Source organism: Lissotriton helveticus, chromosome 4_1 (genome assembly GCF_964261635.1).
Source record: "Lissotriton helveticus chromosome 4_1, aLisHel1.1, whole genome shotgun sequence".
NCBI classification, from domain to species: Eukaryota; Metazoa; Chordata; class Amphibia; order Caudata; family Salamandridae; genus Lissotriton; species Lissotriton helveticus.
In genome coordinates this window covers 376,468,122-376,490,859 of record NC_136063.1, presented here as the reverse complement: position 1 = coordinate 376,490,859, position 22,738 = coordinate 376,468,122, and the positions used below count along the sequence as shown (strand labels likewise).

Below are 22,738 nucleotides of genomic sequence, written 5' to 3'. Positions count from 1 at the left end.
GAGACCAACTGGTGAGATGCACCAATGACTACAAGATACAAGAGGAACTGCTTACCAAGAACCCTAATCTAGAGGAAGCAGTAAACATAGCTAAGGGTCTAGAGCACACAGCACGATGCATGAGGGAAATGAGAGCCCCTGAGGGGACAAACAGAGAGAGATCTGAAAGCAAATCTAGTACTGAGGGTGAAACAGTTTGTAAAGTAGGTGACAAAAGTAAAGAGGTTAATCGCAGCAAGTCTAGTTCCTCTGTGTGTTATAAATGTGGTAGTCCCAATCACATGGCAAACAACTGGAAATGTCCGGCAAGGAATGTACAGTGTAGAAAGTGCAACAGGTGGGGACATTTTTCCAAGGTGTGTAAGGCTCCTGGAAAAGCAGTGCATGTCATAGAAGAGTCACCCCAGGAAGAGGAAAGGGAAAAGTCTTATGTTTTCCAAGTGGGGGATGAGGAAGATAACAGTGATGAGGCTTACCCTAAATGTGATGTTTTACTTGATGGAGAGTTGTTTAGCATGTATGCAGATTCATGCTCCCCATATACTTTAGTAGACAAAAAAATGTTTGATGATAAATTCGCCAACCGTTCTGTAAAATTGTTGCCACCAGACATCAGTCCAAAGGGTTACAACGAGGGGAAAATTCCACTTGAGGGCATGTTGACCATGAGAATCTCATTCAAAGATAGACACACTATAGGAAAGGTGTATGTGTCAACGAGAGGATCGACCCTACTGAGTTGGAAACATCAGAAGCAGTTAGGCATCACTCTTGATCCAAACAACAGAGAGCAGGTGTTGTTAATTGATCCTGTGGGAATATCAGAGGATCTCACTAAAGAGTTCAAAGAAGTGTTCAGTGACAGATTGGGTGTCTTTAAGAATTACATGCACAAGATAGTGCTAAAGGATGGGGCAGTACCAGTGGTGCACAAGACGAGGTCTATACCATTGCGCATGAGAGAGCCCCTTCAGCAGGAACTGCAGAGGCTAGTCAGAGAGGGGGTCATCACAGAAATTGAGAGTTCAGCCTGGTTGGCCCCAATTGTCATCATGGCCAAGGATAAAGGGAACAGCATAAGACTCTGTGTGGACCTGAGGGACCTCAATGCGAATATCCTTGTCGACAGGTTTCCTCTTCCTAGAATAGGGGAGATGCTAAGCACCATAAGAGGGGCCAAGTTTTTCAGTGTGCTGGACCTATCGTCAGCCTATTACCAAATCAAGCTTCACCCGGATTCCCAACTACTGACAGCGTTCACTACCCCATTTGGTAATTTCAAATTTCAGAGAATGCCCTTTGGGTTGGCATCGGCAGCTGCTGCTTTCCAAAGAGTCATGCAACATGTGTTGAAAGACTGTAGGAACACCATCTGTTTCCAAGATGACATACTGATCTTTGGAGGTTGCGAAGAAGAACACAATGAAATGGCCAGAAGAGTGTTGGAAAAGTTAAAAGAGGTAGGCTTCACCACGAAACCCTCCAAATGCAAACTAGGAGTAAGTTCGGTGGACTACCTTGGACACACCCTATCTGAAGACGGCATCAAGCCAAAACTTGACTTAGTGAAGGCAGTGGAGGATGCTCCCACTCCCAAGAGTAAAGAGGACATACTTTCTTTCCTAGGTCTTGCAGAATATATGGCCAAATTCATTAAGGACTTTGCTATGGTGTCGCAGCCGCTAAGAGACCTCATAAAGAAGGACAGTGTTTTCAATTGGGGAAAGGAACAAGAAATGTCCATGAAGCGTATAAAGAAGGCAATCATTGAGGCACCATTTATAGGGAAGTTTGATCCTAACGGTGAAACCATCATCTCCACAGATGCGAGCAACAGAGGCATCGGGGCAACTTTGGCGCAGAGAGAAGGCAGCAAGATAAACGTGATAGCCTTCGCATCTAGAACACTCACAGGGTCTGAGAAAAATTACTCGACCATAGAGAAGGAGGCACTAGCTGTCTATTGGGCCATTTGTCACTACAAATTTTTCATTTGGGGAATTCCGTTCGAAGTACAGACGGACCACAAACCTTTGGTTTCCCTGTTCACCAAGAAGGACATGGAAAGTATGACGCCAAGGATAGCGAAATGGGCAGTGGGTCTACAAGCCTACAACTTCCGAGTATACTACATACCTGGACAACAAAATAGAGTTGCAGACTTCTTATCGAGAGCACCCGCAGAAGAAGGAGAGGAAGAAGAAGTGAAGGGCAGCTCAATCCTGGAGGTGCGTCTAGCAGCAGTGGAAAAGGGGTCATGGGAGACACAGATGGAACTCGATGAAGTATTGATGAAGGTGAGGAGACATATACTATCTGGATGGCCCAAGAAATGCAAAGACACGGAGACAGAGATCCAGCCATATTGGAATGTGAGGGAGGAGCTATCGGTGGATGGTGATTTCATACTGAAGTCAGGGAAATTAGTCCCACCTGAAGCCTTAAGAGACAAAGTAGTGGAATTGGCGCACGAGGGACATCTAGGAAGAAGCTTGTGCAAAGCCAGACTTCGGGCAGACTACTGGTTTCCTACAATGGACAGAGAAATGGAGGACAAGGTACGGGACTGCTACGCGTGCGCTCTGAGTGACAAAACTAAGATCACAAGAAGAGCACCGCTGTCACCAGTTGAAGTACCGGAGGAACCGTGGAGCAAGTTAGGCTTTGATATAGCTGGTCCCATCCATGGCAAGGGACCCCAAGACTGGTACTTATTGGTCCTAGTAGACTACTTCTCAAGCTGGATAACCTGCAAGACCGTCCACGGTGTGAGCACCAAGGTGATAGTAGATTTCCTGAAAGAGGTGTTCACATTAGAAGGCATACCCTCAACACTGGTGACCGACAATGGAGTGCAACTGGTCTCGGAAGAGATGAAGGATTTCCTTAAAGACTGTTCAGTGACCCACATTCGCACACCACTGTATTGTCCTAAAGCAAACGGGAAGGTGGAGAGAGTCAACCGGATGCTGAAGGAGTGCATACAGTTGGCCAACCGTGCAGGGGAGAACATAGAGGAAGCCATAAGGGACATGTTGTGGGCATACCACACCACGCCTAAGTCCACCACGGGATGCACGCCCTTTGAGTTATTGAGGGGAAGAAAAGCAGGCACCAAACTCACACCAGGTTGGATGGGAAGAAAACAAACAACGGAGATCGAGCACAAAGAGGTCAAGAGGAGAATTGAAGACAGTCAACAGAAATACAAGGAATGGTACGACAAGAAGTGGGGAGTGAAGGAGAGAGAATTTCAGGAAGGACAAGGTGTTTATGTAAAGAAACCCGTGAGACTATGGAGAGGCGGCAACAAGTTCTATGCCTCCAAGAACGTCAAGCGGCAAAATAGAAACTCCGTGGTCGTGGAAGATGGGAGACTATGGAGTCATGATCGAGTGGTTCCAGCAGAAGGGCGAGAACATGGGACAGAAGTGAGAAGAGCTGGTGGTAATGACATCAGTGAAACCATCAGACGAGACAGAAGGAGTGACAGATTCAGAACCTCTCCTCAGTGGCACAAACAGTACATAATGAGATAGACACATACACTAAAGTCATAGCATTCATATCGCCAGGGGCTAGATATCCTGTTCCTTCACCTGTTTTTTCCCTTAAGGGGGATGATGTGTTGTAACTGAAGTTAATGCCCCTTTCCCTTTCCCCTGTTCCCTGTTTTCCCCCCTCCTCTTTACCCCATGTTGGTACATTCCCCTGGACCGCCAGGCGCTCGCTGTGGAATGTTGACACAGTGACCCGGGCCTCCAGGTTGACAAGCTGACGGCAGTCTGTGTGTTATTCTGGCAATAAAGAAATTGACACTTGACTCTGGTGTCATTCGTCACTACAGCAACGCTCCTCCGCCCTAGTAGAGGGCCGCCCTTGAAAATTACCCCATCTTGCTCCCGGTGCCCAAGTCAAATTCTTGGTTTTCATGACCGGACTGGGAACCTAAATCAGCTCTGGCACATTTTGGCAAACCAGCCCCAATACGGTGCAAAGCGAGTCAGCCTGGTCACCATTAATGGGCTTGGGAGTCTTTTCCCCCAAGAAAATTTAGGAAAAATGGAAAGAATTGTGCATTCCGCAACACATTTTACTCAATTGTATTAGCTTTTCAAGCATAGTAAAAGATAACCTTACAGTGCAGCTGGATACACAAATATTTATTGGGGCCAGTGGCGTAAGAAGGGGCGGGGTGGTCCACCCTGGGCGGCACGAGGTTTGGGGGCGGCAGCCTCTCCCCGCTCTTACTTGCAATCGCCATCCCCCCTGTTCTTCAATCACCTGAGTGGTGGAAAATGGAAAAAATCTCACCAGCACACCCCCACTCTTTAATGGTTGATGCAGCCACAGCGGGGTGGCAAACATGGGGACCACTACGGGTGACCAAAGTGCTGGCTACGCCACTTATTGGGGCTCTTCAATGATTCCCTCACTATCACCCTCCAACACTGCCTCTCATCTCGTCATAGCCCCTCTCTCACATGTATTTAATTTGTTCTATAATGAAATGAAATACCAGTATATGTAAAGTGCACAGCTACCTCCGAAGTGGTGTCCCAGCGCTGGGTTCCTCGGGAAGATTAAGCGAGCTATTGCCCAGAGTCACATGGTGCTGGGCTAACCTGCCACCGGGGATCGAACCGTGAACCCCGTAGTCCGGAATCAGGCACCAAGGCCGCTGCGCCACACCTCTTCCACCTCTCATACAGTGTAGGGTGTCAGAGCATTTTACATCACACACACTTACAGAGGCAATGAATCATACATGTGTAAATCAGTGTATAGAAAATATTGATAAGACAAAGAGGACTACAAGGTGCAGGATTCACATCATCCATACTGATATTCATTTTTTAAGAGTGCCCAGTCTGGGGACGCACAAACTCAGGATTCAGAGTGTAACACAGTGGTTAGGGTTGACTTTACTAATCAGAATTTGTTGCTAGATAAATAAACCCTTTTTAGCAAAATTAGGATAATGAAAGACTGGGAAAAAGCATATAACTTTCTAACCTAGATTAAAATTGTAATTTATGAAGTGCACAATAACAAAACGGGTCTCTATGACAAAAGCAGTAACCCACTGAGCTCTGCACATAAAATACTGTTCTGTGATCTGCATAGTAGACACTCTGCGGCAGGCATATTAAGTCCCTGCGCCACCATAGATGAGTCAAAACTGTCACCAGACAAAACTCCAATTTCCTTAAAGCCGGTACATTACTCACCAGAGTTATCTTGGCCCTTTCATTGTTGCCTGAAAACTGTTGGATATGCAAGGAACTCTGCAGTGCTTTAAAAACTGTTGCACTGCTACAAAACTGACCACAAGTAACAAGAGTGGCTCCCTACCCTTCCGACCTCCCAGGAAAATGTCTGATGCCCAGTAAGGCCAGTCTGGCCTTGTTGGTTTTACATAACAGTACTTGCCATAGGTTAGAGGAAATGTTACCACTGTATACCTCAGGGTTCTGGAAGTAAAGACACGATAAACTGAAGAGATACAGAGCTCGGGTGGGCTGCCAGTCCTTCCCAACATTGAGAGATGTGCCTGAGCAATGAATTCTAACATGCCTTGCATCAGAGGAAGGTTAAGGATGATGGAGTGTGTGAAGAAGGCCTCCATATTTGCCTGGTCCCTGATTCACAGTCAAAGTGGATATTACAGAAACATATAGGCGTCTGGGTAAAATACAGTGCCGTAAAGAAACACAAACAGTCCTTCCGTGAAGTGCATTTATTGAAAACTCAGATTTGCTCAGGGTTTCATGCTGGATCTGCATCCTGCTTGGGATGTGATGAGACAAGACATGGTCAGTGTTAGTGGGTTCACAAATGTTTATGTTAAACATAATAGAGAAGTTGCAAAACTGGGCACTTATAAACACAACTAACAAAGGAAAGGACATGAGTTAATTGTGTGCTATACCAGTGAAACCCATCACTTGTTGCAAACGGTATATTATGAGCCCATGCAATATGTTTGGCATGTGTGTGCTGTGATGACTTGCACAGAACGCAAAGGGAAAAAAGCATATGGCACAGTGGGGCAGTTGAAGGACCATCTGCGTCCCAGGACTTGCTACTGAGACTGATACCTACATTCCCCATGAAAGACCCTCCCAGAAACAAAGGGTGGTGAGCTGCCAGTGATTGATGAAACAAAATGATATTGCAAGAAAATCAAATCACCTAATTAAGAATGTCAAGGCACGTCAAGTAAAGTGGCTACACCAGAACCACAAGTCCAGACAAAAAGGTTCCTGCACACAGGACTGCAGACTATTGAGAACAATTAATGGGGAAATTCAAAAGACCACCCACATGTTGGACAGTTGGAGAGATGATGGATATCTTATAGCCACCATCTACGGTGGTGTAATTTAACTCAAAATAGTAATGCTGATGTACCTTATTATGTACGGACTAGAAGAAAGAAGTGGTATGGGACTGCTACATCCAATTTATTGTTCTTTTCCTTGACATGTTAAATTAGAGGATGGATGGATGGATGGATGGATGGATGGATGGATGGATGGAGTGGGAAGGGTGGGGCTAGGATTGATGGATGGATGTTCGTTCTTTGACCCTACAAAGGCAGAGATGTTTTTTTACTGTTGCTGTCTGCACAAAGGAGCCCCCACTAGTGGTATGGGGTGGAAGTTGTCTCAAAGATGGGGAAGAGGTTTACAGAGGCAACCTAAGTTTCTGTGGGCTGGGTGAATAATGCAACCTAGGCCACCTTGCTTCCCATAATGGAGAGGTTTAGGCAGAGGCCTTCAATCAATTGTACTGAGGTGGAAGCTCTGAGAGATACAGGAGCCATTGTGATCATGGTCATAGAAAGACGTGTTTCTCCCGAGCAGTTCACACCTGGTGTGTACCACCAGGTAACGGTTGCAGACAGCAGAGCCAAGCTCCATCCCATAGCAATGATGATATTGGAATGGGGGGTGTGACAGGTCCTAAGAAGGTAGTTGTGTCTACTGTACTCCCAGTAGAGTGTCTACTTGGAAATGATCTTGAAGCTTCCGACTGGTCGGAGGTGGAGAGGAAGGTCTATGCGCATTTGCTGGAGCTCCCTGAATGGGTATGTGTTGTGACTAGGTCACAGACTGCACAGAAGAAAATCTTGCACACTTGGACCCTGGAACAATGATAGATAGATAGATAGATAGATAGATAGATAGATAGATAGATAGATAGATAGATAGATAGATAGATAGATAGATAGATAGATAGATAGATAGATAATCCAAGAAGTGTACAATCTAACCCTGAGGTTGTCTCACCAGACCCAGCAAATTTTTTTTATTCTTACCTATCCTTAGTGCATCCACCCTTAGTACATGACCTTTAGCATAAACATTATTTTCTTAGTAATATATCTTCTCTTCAATGCCATATAAACTTTTGAATGTTTTTTGTGTGGTCTTCATTGTTCATTGAGCAGTCTTTGCATTCATTGCCTCTCCATCAGAAAGTATGTAGCACTGTTATTCTTGATTGCTTCCCCCCTGTTATTGTATGCCTCTGTAGCTCTATGATATTCTTCCCTGGAAATACTTGCATCTTATATTCTGCTCTAGGAACGTCTGCTGGTCCCCACCAGGTACTTTTAGTCAATGCAGAGATATTATTGCCCTGATACCTGTAGAATTTTCATGTGCACCCTTCACCGCCTCTTTCTCTATCGCATTTGCCTTAAGTCCATTTTCTTCCATCTGTAGATGCGGCCTCAGGAGCAGACCTCGACAATCAGTGCACAAAATTAGACCTCAGTTGTGTGGTTCATTGTGACACAACCTCCTATTTAATGCTGAAGTTGTCTACTCAATACCACAAAACACTACTCTTGCTATCTACACTTCCATCGATAAATGCCCATATGTCAAAAAGACATTCGTTGGCTACTAGAGATTCACAATTCTAATTTCATCACAAATTCAAGATTCTACCAGTCACCTTAATTTATCAAGAGCAGTGTATTACAATGTATTCCACTTTGCAAATGGTCTCACGATTGTTGGTAAATAATATTTCTCATATTGATATACAAGACCTTATTGTGCCACAATAGATGTTGTCTGACAAAATAGGTGCCTATGTTTGTCATTTTATATGAATTCTAAAATAATCGACAATCTGCAGAGCGCATTTCTTATTTTTAAACCGAGCTAAATAACCCGATTGTCCATTCTTCATAAAGCGCAGCTGCATAAGTCAATTCAGAAATGTATCCCTTCGGTCAGGCACGTAACAGTGGAGGAAATATTGTCAAGTAAGTATGTGACTATCCAGGTATATCATAGGTTTGCAATAAAAACGTCACAGTAGTGGCTGGTTCTACTCTCCAGACAGCAGAAGTAAAATAAGCTGCAAGTGATATCTTTCTTAAATTTATGATCTATTTCAAAACATTAATTCCCCTGCTCCCACAGCTGAAGAGACAGCTATACATGTCTTAAAGTCTGCCCGTTACACCAACAGACATGTGAACGCTTGAGTGGATTATGGATAACAGATGTGTGTAGCGTTCCAGAAACAATACCACGAATGTGGCTGTGAATAAGAAAAATATTTCATAAATAATCCTATGAATTGTGGTTTTAATGATGCAGGCAACTCGATGGTTGTCCCAAGACGCTAGTTATGTGATCATAATAATAGCACACAATCGCCACGTAAAAGAACTGTATTAAGATGTTATGTCGCTTGTAATAATTTATTACTACAACTATTTCAAGTGGTTGTATGTTCTTACAACGCATTCCGTTGCAACTCATGCCTTTACCACGCATGCGTTACAACGGAATGGTATTTCAACACATAACCTTTTCCTCTAATTCTTCAGTGGTGGCGTCGTATGTCGTTAAGAGGAAGCGGAAGTTTATTTCCGTTTCCTCTTAAACTACGCCGATTGCCTGCACATTCTGACGTGATTTCAGGTGAGTTTTTTTTTGGGGGGGGGTCTCTTTTTTTATTTGAACCTTTACCACATATGCCTTTACTACATACCTCATAGTAAAGGTATGCGTGGTAAAGGCTTTCGTGGTAACCACGCATGCGTTGTAATGCATGCGTGGTTAATGTATTCGTGGAAACGGCCGCGTTGTAGTGGCCGTTTCCCATTTCAAGTGAGTAGTGACATCGCAAAAGAAGGATCGCAGTTACCGGTCCTCCGTTGTGTCGGGGGATCTTTCCTCGCCTGGTTGTGACATGTACGCAGGAAGGGGCGCTCCCCAAACCCCTGCATCCTGGAAATGAGCTGTTCTCCTAAACACGATGGATGCAGTCCTAAGCCTGTCTACCCACCTCCCACTGGTCGTCGGTCATTCCCTCCTCTTGCACCATCACGTACCAGGTCTCCAGGCTCTCTTTCTCCTACCTACTGCTGACATAAGTCCACCTCACAGTTCTAAAATGCAATCATTCTGCTCATACTTGATCTGCGAACCAGCATAAGTGAAATTCAGAATCGCATAAGCCTTCTGTGCATTAAAGGTTCAGAAAAAGGTAGAGCTTTTTTTTTCTTCGGTGTGAACAGTAGCCTATTCATGCAATAGTGGGTTTGATCCACCAACAAATACCTTGAAATACCTTTAGTTCTAAAGGACGGGGTCGTAAATGTGAGCAAATGTTGCTTAAACAAATCCCTTGTTAGATGCAAATGTATGCCCTGTCTGTGCTCGGTGATAAAGAGGCTATCTCGATGACAAAAAAAGCATCATTTTAACCTAAGGTTCAGTAAGTACTCCGACCCATTCTTCAGGAGTTTCGTCTTCGTTTCGCCATTGCATAATACTTTCCAATAATGGTTGTTAATATCAGGAAAAACAGATACTGGAAGAACTAACAAGTGATGCCAAACCACATGATTCTATCAAACTATTCAAGTGAATGTCAGACACCAGTGTCCCAGTCTCCAGCCGAATATTTGCTTGCCATAAAGGGCTGCGTGCAACCTGTTATTAACAGGTGCGAATCTTAGCAAGACTGTTCAACATTTCATCCTTCCACGATTGGTAAAAGGAGTGCCATTCATTTGGGGTAATAATTACACCTGCTGTTGTCAAGTCTTTGAGGCTGCGAGCCTGTGGCAATGTGCCTATAAGTGCTACGTCATTATTGCTAGTGCTTCCGTGCCAGTTCAAAACAAGGGACTGTCATAAATCGATTTTAACTCCTTCAGCACCTTCTTTTTGCCACTTGTCTACATATAGCAGGTCTTGGAGGCAGGGGCATAAACACTGAAATATAAACTTCACTGACTTATTAGGGGCATAAGGGAGTCTCCCGCAACCTTTACTATACCTGGCTGGCGGCCCTCCCATTCCACCAAAAATCTTTGACTATCTGTGAGTTAGGGGAACCTCGTGCACCGCTGGCCACATTTTCCAGGCGGGTCCGGGGTCCCATAATTTTGTATTAAGCAAATGCGGCCTCCATTTCAACCAATTATCTGTCCCTTTCTTGACACTGCTTTTGAAATGCGTGGTGGACAACTGGTATTTTCGTGGCACACAAAAACACAGAACATCAAAAATATTAATCTTAACCATCATCACCTCTCTGAATGTCTTGGCCTAATATGGAATTTGCTTAAGGTGACATGCGTACGTCTAGGGGTTAAATGATGGACGTCCGCCGGCCTCGCCACCCTACTCCTAACGTATTAAAACGTGACCTACAGGGAGTCAGGGACCCACTTTGAATAATTTCCCCTGTTCTGCAGGGTCGTGGCCGCGCGACTGTTATACCGTGTCGGAGCAAGTGCACTCACTATCTGGACGGTATTAGCGCGAGGTGATTGGATCCAGGCCCCCGGCCCTGTGTTTTCCAGACTGCATCCCGTGTGGAAGAAATGTAAAAGATCTGAGGTCCGTGCGAGAAGCCAAATTGTTCAAATAAAACATAGAGTAGTTCTTATCTACAAAGAGGCTGAAGACGACGCTGTCTTTCAGAAAATGAACGAGCCCTCGAACCCCAAATTAGAGGCAACTATTGCAAGAAGACGGCCTGTTAAATCGTACGTTTCCAGGGCGCCAATGGCATGCCCGTTTGATTCAAAGACGTAATGAAAAGCCCGTATTAGAAGAGCCCCTGTATCCATCTGCCTCGTGTAAGTGGTTTGGCCGGCCAGCCTGTGGTTAGGCGGGCTGTGAACAGACACAGCACAAGGAAAATGCCCACAAATGAAAATGGCTCCAATTTTGTTCGCATATTTATGTTTGTGACTTACTAGTAGGCAAGTGTGCATGCCGTCCTGTTTGTCACAATTCAAACTATAGCAAGATCCCGGAAGGGGACATTATCACCACACATGGTGTGGAAAGGGTGACCTCCTGTGTAAAAACAAACACTTTTGAGATCGCACTGTATTTATTGTATGCAACTCTGGTCACTTAATTCCTGCACAACACAGGAAAAGTAAAACATTAAATGTGAAGTTTAAAGATTTTTCTTGTTGACAAGTTAAAAATTTACTCAATTTGGGTACGTGTCATACGTAAAGAGTGGCATGTCTACTTAGGACGCAATAATGGACGCACGTCGATATGACAAATGTAAAGCAGTTGCAGGTATCTGGCATGATACGCCATGTACGCGGGGCATGCAAGGCTCATCAGACAATACTACCCCACCAATATAACTCCTAGCACCCACACTACCCTTCTCTGTAATACGTCTCAAACATTTCCAAGCAACCCCATCCCACAATACCAACACGCATCTACTGTACACTTAATGACAACACAAGTAGCTCAAATTCTCACTCATCAGTACCTCACAGTTGCATGACATGACTCACTCACCCGTCTAACATCCATTGCAGAATTCATTCATAAAACCAGACTCCATCCCCATCTCACACTCTTACCCCTTCCATCTTCAAAATACACAAAAGAAAGATGCTCCACACCACTTTTCATAACTTTGCATCCCCTTTTCTACCACACAACAATAGTACTATTCAAAGACAACTCCACAACCCGTCACTTCCATTACAACCACTCTTCTCACCATGTACATATATAGACCCTACAAAATGCCTTCTAAAGCTTTTGGATGGGTATAACAGCACTCAAAAACTACTCAATTTCAGTCCTGCAAAACAATCACCAACATCATATCCCCCGTAAACTCCAACGACAACACTTACTCCTCACCTGCAGCACAAAATCACCCTACCTCCAAAAGAGCTCCTTTAAGCTGCCTACTAATAAATGCTCATTGTATGTCCAAAAACAAGAACAACATCTTAGATCTATTAGAAGAGACAGAACCAGTTTTACTCTTCTTAACTGAATCATGGCTGAGTAAGACGTGGCTCCAGTGCTGCATGAAACCATTTGCAGAAACACATAGGCAAAAGAGGATGTGGCTAAACCATCATATTTAAGAAAGCAACGTGTCTCACTAAAGATGGATTTTTTTTTCTGAAAGACCTAAAAAGGCATACGAACTCTCATTATTAAAAGAAACAAACCTGGGCCTTCAAGACCCCAACATTTATAGACTAAAAGCAAAAAGACCATTATAAGGCAATTTTTCAGAAAGAGTGGCATTCGCCAAGATGTCAAAATTAGATGACCAACCTCCCTCTTTTCTGACTTTCCAGAAGGATTCCATCTAGGAAGAAGCACTCAATCAGCCCTAATCTCCACCTAAACATACTTTAAAACATACCGAAGACTAGAATGGGGTTGCTGCGGTACTTCTCTTAGAGCTTTCAGCTGATTTCAACACAATTGGTAATGACACATTGCTCCTAGGGCTCAATAAACCAAAATAGAAGGCTTTGCTCTCACTTTGATATCATCTTACCTACACAATAGAACAAATGAGCTGCATACTCCTCCTTTCGGAACAAGATCCTACAGCATAAAAGCAGGAATCCCATATGGCTCTATTGTCTCCCATTCATCTACATGAAATCCTTATCAGAATTAATCAATCTTGTTGAGTTGACCTGCTGTAACTATGTAGATGATACACAGATACTTCTAAAATTAGAGCCAGAAGGATAATAGAAACTGCAAAATCTTCTGTAGCCTCTGGGACGTTGACTAGTAGATGACATGAAGACATTCCAGATTGAACACCTCTAAAAATGAAATTATCTGCTTTGCTGATAAGAAAACCTATTAACTTCTAAGCACCCACACTCATGATGTAGGACATGGTTACTCACAAACATTTTCCAGGGGCCAAAAGGTTTGGTCTGTGGTGTGACCGAGTGCTGCATTGATGCCAGCAGCACGGTAGTCAGAGTTGGGGGAAAACTCAGCCACTCAGAGAGTGCATCACATAACAACTGATCTGCCTCTTAGTTCACTATTTGCATTGTTGCTGGAGGGTGTGGGAGAATGTATATTTTGAAATTCATGTTTGCAAACTATCACTTTCAAAAAGATAGTACACCTCAATGCACAATCTGATCTGCTAAGGTGAAATGATTCTGCATGTTAATGAACTATACTTTTTAGGTCTCGCCTAGACGAAAGCAAAAGCGTAAGCTTTTGCTGTCTAGGGCGAGACAACTTATGTAATCACTTTTGGGGGAATGTGGACTGCAGACTGTCACGAGCGTCTCCTGCCGGAGATTCTACCTCGTGAGCGCGCACGTCGCCGTGCCTCATTTTCCCATTCGCAAACAAAGCCACACTCACGCATGCGCACATACACACACTGCATACACACACGCACCCCCCCTTAAACAGACACACGCTGCATACACACACGCACCCCCCCTTAAACAGACACACGCACGCACGCACAGACACACTCAAACAGACACACGCGCGTACACCCCCACCCTCAACCCCACTCACCGGGCTCCTCTCCCCTTACGCATACGAAGGCACTGTGCTAGAAGGTGCGCGGTCTGAAATCACCGCCGCCTCCCACAGCGGCATTGTAGGGAAATTAAAAGTTGCCTCGCCGTAAACACCGCCGCAGCCTTCGGGAGCCTCACAAATCCCGAGCGCAGCTCCTCTGACGTCAGACGAGGAGCCGCGCTGGGATTGGTGCCTGTGGGGCCGTTGCCTGGAAACGGAAGTGTCGTCGACGCCGGGCGGGAGGGGCTTCTTCGCTCCTCACCCGGGCAGCGCCTGCAAGGATCTAACACATCACATAATGTCCCCGTGCTTACAAGAAAATAAATATTTCCTTGTGTAATATAACTGTTGCTCGCGTAAAGCGCACCGTTACCTTCGGGTCGAGGTTGCGGTATATAAAACTGCCCCAAAAAAACATAATACGCGATGGTGAACGGACTCACTATTCTAGCAAACGTCACACTTTATTTTGCTACGAAAAACATAAACGCAAAAGATAAACGCCGGAAGTCTTCTTGTCTCGACCTAAAACGCCTTTTCTACTCTCGCGAGATATCATTTCCATGGGACGATTTCGCCAGCACAAAAGTCTGCCCCGTGTCCCGGGAACTGCGCTAAGAAAAGCCAGAGAGCTTTGCGGAGCCTGATGGAGCCACCGGCCTGAGGCGGCCATGGAGCCGGGCCTCCCGCTGCTGCTGCTGGGGAGCTGCGGCCTGCTGCTGCTCGCTGCCGGTGAGTCCGGTTTATGGGCCGGGGAGTGGGGTGCTGCTATGTTTAGACTTAAGGGCGCAACAGGGAGATGTCTGCGGAAGCCCCTTCCCGCGCCTGTTGTGTCACCTTACAGCACTCGCAGGAACATTCGGGCGAGTTTAGAGCTGGAGGGAGCCCCTCACTCACTCGTTGTGCTTCCCGAGGCCACAGCCTTTGTCCCGGAGCCGCGTTGTGCGGCTCTCTGGCCTCTGCCTGGCTGCACTGATTACCAAGGGCAACTGCACTCTGTCACGATGAGACCGACATTTAGGGTTTATTACAGCACCTTTAGCATGTACACTTGCCTCGCACCACCTACCCGTGTAAACAGCGCATGCACAGACTGATGGAAAAGTGCATGTATAGAATGCATGTGTACGAACTGCTAATGGGCCATGCATTCAAGTATAGGGTACTAGCCACAGCCGAGTACCTTAATTGTACAGTCCATGCATGCGTGTACAGCTAATACAATATGCACAGACATGTTCAAACGGCAAAAGCTCGTTATTTACAAGCACAGTGTGTCATTTTTCTATGTGATGCATTTACTGACTGAGCTATTAAATGTGCTTGTTGAACCTCCGTTTCACCGCACTGATTGCTCATGCTTTGCGTATGCGCAAGTATCGATTACTGTAACTGTTTGTATACGTACAGCTTGCTACTTCATATTGAACATGCACAGATAACTTTCTCTCTGCTCTTACACTAATGTGCTTGGGGTGGGGGAGACCAGCCCTGTTGTGCATCAGGCTGGGAGGTGAGACATTGGAGGCAATATTTTTTAACTAAAAATACGACAGCTCGCTGGCTGCTAGAGGTGCAGCTATTTTACAGGCTCTATTTACCGCAAGGCGACATTACTGGACATTCCACCTCTTCGAGCCCATTTTACAAAAAGTAATCAAAATGAACATCCACCACCACATCCACCACCACCACCACATACACCCCCACCACCACATCCACCAACACCACATTCAGCACATCCACCACATTCAGCACATCCACCACTACCAAATCCACCACCTCCACATCCACCACATCCACCTCCACCACCACATCCACCACCACCACCAAATCCACCACATACACCACCTTCACATCCACCACAACCACATCCACCACCTTCACATCCACCACAACCACATCCACCACCACCACCACATCCAGCACATACACCACATCCAGCACAGCCACCACCACATCCAGCACAGCCACCACCACATCCATCACCACCACATCCACCACCACCACATCCACCACCACAACATCCACCACCACATCCACCATCACCAGCACATCCACCATCACCATCACATCCACCATCACCAGCACATCCACCATCACCAGCACATCCACCATCACCAGCACATCCACCATCACCACATTCACCACATCCACCGCCACCACATCCACCACCACCACATTCATGTGTGTGTGTGTGTGTGTGGCTCTGTGTGTGTGTGTGTGTGGGTGCAAATGCAATAGGTCTGACATTTACGAGAGATTAAGCTATTGGCACTGTAAATGACAATGACATTTATTTATCTGATTTCAAAACCAACACATAAATAAAAAAGTTGTCATTACAATGTCAATAGCTCTAACTTTTGCAAAGGCGAGACCGTTGCATTGTAAATGCTTGTTTTACTTTGAAGAGACGTTATCAGAGACGTTATCATGTTTTTTATTTTTTGCCATGTTTGTTGCAAGATGTCTTTAAAAATGAAGGTATTCCTAAAGTTAGATGGTGCAGGACACCTTAGTTACTTCCTTATAAATGCTTTCCAGTTTATTTGACATCTTTCTCAAAGTTAGAATGTCAGTGCTGAGTTGAGAAAACAGACACCCAGGGCTGTTGATGACCAAGAGGGAGCATGTGACGGTCAGAAGGGATGCACTTTGAGTATCAATGATCTAAGATCAACACTAAAAATATTCAAGGAAGAAAGAAACATTGGAATTTCAATGGACTTCAAGGTATCCACGAATGCCCAAGTGGATAAGCTATCAAGCTAAAGCTTTTGTTCCATGAAAATGCTGCAGGGCATTTTCCTACACCTATGATTCACCCACAAGGTTCAAGCAACAACCTCTCTTGTTTTGTCAGAACTAGGTTACTCGCTTTATGTCATGACTCACCCTTGTCAACTATGAGAAGATTACAGAGAATTTAGAACTCTGCTGCCAGACTACTCCTACATGCAAAGCCACAAGTCCTCATTTTCTCTGTCTTCAAGGCTTTCCACTGGTTACCAGTTTACCAAAATTAAATTCTTGTTCAAGCTGCTTTGTATCACCCACAAGACAATAAATGGTAACAGAACACTTTTCATCAGAAAGGAAAGTCACAAAATACATCCATTGCGCTTTAGACTGACACAAGTCTCAAAATCACAGCATACAAGAAAAAAAATAGGAGAAATATCTTTCTCTGTGCAAGCAACTAAACTATGGAATTTGTTGCTCCCAAAAATAAGGTCTACTGAGAACCATCTCATCTTCAAAAGACTAGTAAAGTAAAGTCTTCCCTACATGATCACAGTACTCACACCACAACAATCTAAAGCAATAGCATAATCAAGAAATATTGAAAAATTACCTGTGTAATGTATATAATATGGATGTGTGAAATTTGCGTAAGGAAAATCACAGCAAAATTGTGCAAAATTACATGGACTTGCATAAAATGCGAAGTGAGATATTTTTATCAATTTTTAAATTAGGTGGGTGAAGAGGGCTCTCTTCGCAGGTGGCGAAGAAGGAGCACTTTGTGCTTTTAAAATAACCCTCACACACTAAGAATCCCTTAGTGTCATGCTTCATCATAGGGGTCTTCCCGTCCCTCTACGGGGCGGGGCGTGCTACGACCTACGAGCTACGCGGGAGGACTGAAGTAAATGACGAAAGGCTATGTGTGGTGTGGAACAGTGATATGTGATAGGAGTGTAGGGACCTAATCTGTGAAAATAAAAAGGGCTACAAAATTTGGATTCCACGGAGCTGCCGAGGGGAAGGAATACTGCCAGCATATCAGTAGCGGTTACTAGACCTCAAGATAGCGATCCCCAGCATGCAGACTCATGATGTACCAAGCATTTAAAGAACTGGACCTCAATAGGTCATCATCATTTTTTTTCCCGCTTCACCACGGGCCTACTCAAGCCCCGAAGCTTAACCAAGTAGCCTATTTTTGCTACGAGGTTATAGGACGTTAGGCATACAACACTTAGCAATTGAGTTTCACCAGTAGGGACCACTAGAGGTCCTGATGAGTAAGCAGTAGGGGACTGCTTACGAAACATGCCATGTCGACTGACTAGGTAGTTAACATATTTGGTTCTACCTCTCCTAACCCCCTTTTTAACATTCCCAGCTAGGGAAGCCATTAAATTAATTTTTTCTACTAGCCAGGGATTTTTTAACCCTTTTTATTTTCACAGATTTAGGTCCCTACACTCCTATCACATATCACTGTTCCACACCACACATAGCCTTTCGTCGTTTACTTCAGTGCTCCTGCGTAGCTCGTAGGTTCGTAGCACGCCCCGCCCCGTAGAGGGACAGGAAGACCCCTATGATGAAGCATGACACTAGGGGATTCTTAGTGTGTGAGGGGTATTTTAAAAGCACATAGTGCTCCTTCTTCGCCACCTGCGAAGAGAGCCCTCTTCACCCACCTAATTTAAAAATTGATAAAAATATCTCACTTCACATTGATAGAATCCCATTGTTTTCTCATATCTTATTGGAGGGTGATTCTATCACCATTACCTCTATCTTCCCTTTTTGCGTTTTGGACTTGCACAAAATGCAACATTTTTGGTGCAAGGATGCAATTATTAAAAAAAAAACAGCTGCTCCTGTTCTGTTGCTTTGTGCGTTTCACAGTAATTTTTACACTGAATTGAGCCATTTGCTTAAAATGTTTACCGTAAATGTCTTGTAATTATTTGAAGTGGTGGCATTTTGGGAATTTTGTTAAACAAGCGCAAAGCGAAATTCCCAAAATTATAAGAAATATCCTGGCTTATTTAAATTTCGTCAAGGGCTAGTATCTAACAATGCTTTTATAATCACACAGTATGCCTTTATATATGTCTATGTATATGAAAATATTCTTTTCACTTGGGAATCTTGCTTTTGAATTAGTGCATCTTTTAAGGATCTTCTTTTCCTAAATGTGAATGTAGGCCTTGGTGCCACTAGTTAAAAGTTACTTACTAATTAACAGTGCAGACAAGTTGGCTGGCTTTCATAGGTATTTAAAGTGCAAAGTTTAAAGTGCAAAGTTTGTACCAGCAGATCTGAAAGGAGCACTTACTACATTCATGATGCCAAGGAAACAAAAAGAATCCCTAAAATCATTCCATGCACTACACTGTATATACGGTTTGTGTACTAGAATGTCCCTGCAAGAAATGGTTTTAGAGATATATAGCTTTTCGGTTAAAAGTGGAGTACAAAATAGCAACTGTGGTGGTCCCCTATAAACTATGAGTCGGTGAAAGGCAGCTAGGCTTGATGCAGCTTGAATTAAACTATGTCAGTAATTTGGGCTTGTGGTTAGAATGGTTTCAATAATAATAAAGAACTAACAGTGCATTTGAAATGAACTACTCTCTTGAGTATATTTATATTTCTCTGTGATTTTTATATGAATGATTTTTAATTGTTGGGATTGCTTTTTCTTTTGCGGAGCATTAGTAATTGTTTCCTTCTCTTATTTTAACAAAGACAAGGGCAAAACTCATAAAAGATATGATAGCATGTTGATATTGCGAATACAATATTTTCGTAGACTTTTCTAATGAAAATGATGCTCGCTGAGCTTAATTTTGTATTATGATAAAGGTAAGCCACATTGCGATTAGATATGTATTACCATTTAAGGCCAAGAAATGTCAATATACCTCAATGGAAATTATGACTATTATGCTACAAATTTCAGGAATGTTTATAATTCTTTGCATGATAACATATGTATGTCAGATTATGGAAATAGCATTTTTTTATTGTGTAATAGTATATATATATTTATGCACATATATATGTATTTTCCGGTTGTATAAATATTATTACACATAGGTACTTATATTGGTCTATGACTTTCATGCAGATATGACTAAGTATAATGAGTATATGTGTGTGTACATATACATATAAATATTCACAGAAAAATACAAAGGTTCAAGTAACATATATTGTAAATATAATTTTAAACATATCCTTTGAAGTCTACGAACACCAGTTATAGCTAGCCCCAGTAACTATAAGGTGTGCTAAAGTAACTATAACTCTTGCCCGCCATATACAGCATCGTCAATAATGATGGCATTTCAGATGTTATTAGGGATGTTATAAATGTTGTCAATGAATACAGCATGAGTGATTTAATATCCAAGGGTAAAAACAGTGCATGGCGAGTATAGTTACTTTAGGGCACAAGTTATAGTTACTATAATTGGTGAATTTCAGTGGTTTTATTTTAGTTTCAAATGGTATGTTTTAAGTGACATTTTCACCTAAATCTAACATCAGGTGAATATATAAAGGCCCCTCCTACCTGCACAGCATGGTCAAATTGCTTCCCCTGTCCCTCACTCCTCCACCCTGCCTTCCATTGTCTGAGTCCATGCCACTATACCCTCCCTCCTGCCATCTATGGCCTATTTTGCTGCCCCTCTCTCCAGCCCTCCATGTTCTGTTGTGCTGTAACTGACCGTCTAGCCTGCGCTGTGTGGTCTGTTCTGATGCCCCTGCCCTCTGTTGTCAGTCTCCAGCCCTCCTATTTTTCATAGTACTATGTGCATGCCCCTGTCCCCTCCCTCTTGCCCACCATGGTCTGTTGCGCTGCCACTAACCCACCCATCTACCATACATGGCCTTTTGGGCTGCTTGTTCCGCACCCACCTGCCCGTTGTGGTCAGCCTGCTACCCCTCACACCCTCCCACCTTTCCTCCTTTGTCTGTGTATATGCCCTTAAAACCTCCCTGTTGTCCCTATGGTGTGTTATGCTTCCACTGCCCATCTTGCCTGCCCTGCATGGTCAGCTTCCTGCTCTTGCCCAGCTCCCTTTCTCCTGAAATCCGTTGTCCATGTGCGGGCCCTTGAACCCTCCCTGCTGCCCTCCATGTTCCATTGTGCTGCCACAGCCCATCCTTCCTGCTCTGTGTGGCCTTTTATGCTCACACTGCCCTTTCCTGTGTGGTCAGCTTGCTGTCCCTATCCCCTCCCACGCCCTCTGTTGTCTGAGTCCGGTCCCCGACTCTCCTATCTCCTGCCCTCGATGGTCCATTGTGTTGGCACTGCCCCTTCATCCTGCCCTCCATGGTCCACTCTGTTGCCACTCTCCATCAGCCCTGCACGGTCTGTTGTGCTTCCACTTTCCCTCCCACCTGCCCTGGATGATCAGCGTTTTGCCCTGCTACCTCCTGCCCTCCGTTAATGAGTCTGTGCCCGTATCCCCTTCCTTCTGCCTTCCCTGGATAGTTATTAGCACACCAAAAGAGGCATTTCTCATGGAAAGACAGTCCTAATTATAACTACCCAGTGGCAACCGGGTACAATGCCTCGTATCACCATACGGCCACGGTACTATTGACCGTGGGGCGCACCATATGGCCACGGTACTATTGACCGTGGGGCGATGTCAGCCTTCAGCTGAGCCGGTTTGTTCAGTTTCTTTGTATTACATCCAAATGCAGCAAAACAGGCATTAACACCTTGTAGAAGCTTCAAATGTATATATTGTAGGCTACTGCAAGGTGTTTTTCCGCTGCGCTAATGGCCTTGTCCACACACTGGACACCAAATAGCATCCCAGTGGGTGAGCAAGGCTGTTAGCATAGCAGAAACGCATTGAGGTAGCCTTCAATAAATACATTTGAAGGTTCTATGAGGTGTCAGTGCCTGTTTTTCTGCAGTGGGACGTAACACACACACACACACACACATATATATATATATATATTTTGGAAAATCGCCACACTGCAGACTGCCGATGCCCAAGTCCAAAATGACGAAGAGTGAACCCTGTAGTTGCTGGTGCAGAAAGGTGCTTTTATTGAATAAGTGCCAGCGCGCCCGCCATGACGCGTTTCGCCTCCAAAGGAGGCTTGATCACATGCCCATATATATAGACATTGGAAAAGGCATTGTGCTGAAACTTGCCTGTCAGTGCTTGGAAGCTTGCACATTAAAGCATTTTTGTTATAATTCACCAGTGAGTGCACTCGTTTTGGTTGGACGATAATTGTTCACCTTTGTGGATTCCTGTGTAGCTGTTCACCACTGCTGCACACTGCACCTGGGACACAAGGTGCGGCGGCGAAAGTTTGAGAAAAAAATAAATATATATATATATATATATACCTTTTAATCCCCGCCGAGGCTTCTGCTTCTTTCATTTGAGAGGAGTTTTCTTGTTTCATCATTATTACGCGTGTTCCAGAAGCGCGTCTCAGAAGCCCCCTCATCGCAAGTGGCCCGGAGATTCTGGCTCATGCTACGGCATTTTTTTTTTCTTTCAAGTTATGGAAAATCTCCAGGCTCGCCAGCAGTCCGAAGAGAATTGGAGCGGTTCAGCGAGGCATTGCCTCAACTTGGACGGGATGCACTGTCCTCCTGCCCTCGTTTATCTTTAACTCGGACCTATGGCTGATGAGGTTAAGGGGACCCGAGGCAGCACCACAAATTGGGGGGTTTCAGAACGCTTTGCAGAGTGCCCAACCCCCAGCTATTTTCTTGGATTACACCGAGAACGACCCTGAGCATCACTCACCTGGGAGCCACTGCTGCATCCTGGGAAACTGAGTCCTGAGACTTTCTGTGACCAGCTGAACTGAGTTAATTAATGCTGAGGGGCGGAGCGGTCATTTGCACCTATCACAGTGCGGTTGGGCTCATTTGAACTGCAGATCATGGTGTTCGTTTTCATCCACCGCAGGCGCTGACGAAGGCCACACCGGCCGAAATGCATTCGCCATTCATTTATAATAAACGGAGCTACCTTTTAATCCCCGCCAAGGCTTCTGCTTCTTTCATTTGAGAGGAGTTTTCTTGTTTCATATATATACATATATATATACATATATATATATATATATATATATATATATATATATATATATGTATA

At 44.4% G+C, this 22,738-nt stretch overlaps 1 protein-coding gene across 2 annotated transcripts in view; it reads right to left on the bottom strand.

Moving 5' to 3' along the window:
- RSPO2 (R-spondin 2) overlaps positions 1-22,738 on the bottom strand; it is a 391,996-nt gene that overhangs the window by 265,797 nt on the left and 103,461 nt on the right. The window lies entirely within an intron of this gene.